The sequence below is a fragment of the Neopsephotus bourkii genome, unplaced genomic scaffold (genome assembly GCF_033783945.1).
Source record: "Neopsephotus bourkii isolate Nb327-2 ecotype Australia unplaced genomic scaffold, CSIRO-AGI_Nbou_v1 NB_318, whole genome shotgun sequence".
In the NCBI taxonomy this organism is placed as follows: Eukaryota; Metazoa; Chordata; class Aves; order Psittaciformes; family Psittacidae; genus Neopsephotus; species Neopsephotus bourkii.
This window is the reverse complement of record NW_026900826.1, coordinates 10179285-10181901: the sequence shown is the minus strand read 5'-3', so window position 1 is coordinate 10181901 and position 2617 is coordinate 10179285.

Below are 2617 nucleotides of genomic sequence, written 5' to 3'. Positions count from 1 at the left end.
CCTGCCCACCCGCTGCTCAAAGCACCCTTGTTTCCGTTGGGGCGAGGCGAGGGAGGAGCGGCCGCTGTCACCGAGAGGGGAAGGAGAGTGATTTGGGGTGCGATGGGTGGCTCCGGGGGCTTCCGTGGCTGTCCCCGACACAACCGGCTCTTGGGGTCCATGGAGTCCCGAAGCCGTGTTACCCGTCCCTGGCTCTAGCCCTTTCCCTGCCGCCTGCCGAAGCGGCTCTCACCCGGACTAAAGGCAACCGGACAGTCCTCGGGGCTCGTAACAGTCCAACCATGCACTGGGAAAAGGGCTTCCCAGCTTCCCCCTCCGTGCAGAGCCGATGCTGCACATATTGAGGATAAGGACACAATCCTTGGGATACGCAGCATCCCACCCAGCCAGGATCCCTGCTCCTCGTCCCACAGAGCCCAAGCAGTTTTCAGGGCTCTCCTTGCTCACAGCGTAGCTCACTTCCCATCTCTCCATCCCCTCTAAAGCTGCTCCCAGCCTTCTGCTTGGATCTGGAGCAGCACCCCCCTCCTTCCTCATGGATGTCTGTATTTCAGGTCCTTTCCCCCTCCACGCCGTGTTCCACTGATGGATTACGTATGGCTTGTTTCCTGCTGGTTTACTTCAAACCTCTTTCGGGCCCTCGGTGTGACTTTGCTGCCTTTGACAGTGTTTACAACACCTTCCAGCTTACAGTCATCTGCAAACGTGATTAATTTGTTGTTTACTCTTGCTTTCAGATCATTAATAAAGACATTAAATAAAGCTGGGATGTGCCGTTTTCTCAGTACCTTTCCATGAGGAATTGTCAGGGGCTGGGTAAGTTCATTAGCTAATTCTGTTTAGTCTGGGGGTTACACATTACCCAGACTTGCTGATTTGTACTGATTCAATTTTGTCAAGTATTCCCCTTCCTGCCTTTTATCTCGAGCTCTTCTGAGGACCTCTGTGTTGCTTTGCTCTCTGTCTGTCCTTAGCAGTCCCCTCTTTGCCTTGTTAAGGGCTGATTGAGGGGCTTGGAGCAACCTGGTCTAGTGGAAGGTGTCCCTAATGGCAGAGGGTTGGAACTCCATGAGCTTAAGGTCCTTTCCAACCCAAATCATTCTATGATTCTCTCCCTGGGTTTGCTCCTGCTTCCCCATTCCCAAGCTTGCTTCGCTCCCTGTGGCACCGAGGGATGAGCCACCGTTTGCCACAGGAACATTGGCCTCAAGCAGAGGCAGCAAATACGGCTCGAGCAAGAAGACACCTCCAAGCACCCTGAGCATCCTCTGTGTTGGTGATGCTCACTGGCCGGCTCCTGCCTCTGCAGGTAGGGTTTCCTCTGTCTGGCAGCAGGGAATGCTGCCCGCTGGCCATGCTGGCTTCAGTGTCACCCAGCACTGACCGGGAGGAGGTGTTGGGAAAACAGCAGAGACAAGCCTAGCAATGACAGAGTAAACCGTTCACTTTGCTTATTATTAATGACCATTATTTCCCCTCAAGGCAGGATATTACAACCTCTGCTTGAAGCTTCATATGTTACCCAGGGAAACATCCCCACGGCAGCCCCCTTCAGCCACCCCCATTGCCGGAGCCCCCGAGCACAGCCCCACATCTGGCCAGCACATTTGCTATCCCTCAGCCAGGCCCTGCCTGAGCCAACATCTGGCTGAGCAGCGGAGGGGCAGTGCCTTTGGCTCTGCCATGAAACCTGCTCTGCAGTGTGAGGAGCTGATGCTTGAGTGCCCCCAGCTCCATCTGCAGGCATCAAGGAGCTCCCTTTGCCCTTTGGTGAGTGCCACATCGCTGATGGGGGGGGGTACATAGGGGAGGGTTGGGGGGAAATCAGACAAGTTCAAGTCTGTCCTTCCTCTGTAGCCCAGGGGCTGGTATTGAGGCTGCCGCGGTCTCTGTCCCTCCTGGCTCAGGGCTGCTCTCCCTCCTTTCGTGCTGACCGGATGCGTTTATTTATCCGAGCCCCGCTCTGTTTAGGATGTGTTTCCAGGGAAGCCGGTGTGAGGGAGGTGAGGAGGGCTGCCGAGGGGCTCCACACCCCCCGAGCCAGGGTCCTGCCATGCCTGCAGGGATGCATGGGCACCTCTCATCCACAGGAGCCCCTCTTCATCCGCTGCATCCAAGACCAGCACAGGTTGGGAAGCCGGGAGCCCTTTCCCTGGAGAGCCTTTTTCCTGGAGAGCAGCATTCTCTGTTTGCTTGAGACTGGAGTAACTCAGAGCAGCGGGATGCTGGTGTTCACCTGCAGGGAGGAGACACCCCATTACACCCCATTCACCCTTTAATAAGCCTGCTTGGCTTTTCACCCCAACATGACTTCTGGCTCGGCTTTGCACAAGCCCCAAGCTCCCAACCTGCCACCCAGCACCGGCAGAGGAGGGGCTGGGCCGCCCATGGAGCAAGGCTGGGGGTTGCTGATGCTGTGAGGGGCTGCAGCTTGGGAAGAGAGCCCATCCGAGGGAGGAGAGGCGAGCAGCAAGCGTGCTTGGAGCGCACCGCCAGCGTCTGGAAGGAATATCCCATCCGGTGCTGGCAGGAGGGAGCGCATTCATGAATGCTGCTGGGATTTAGCTCCTCAGCATCTGCCTTCCCAAGTGCTGCAGGGATGTTATAGGAAACAAAG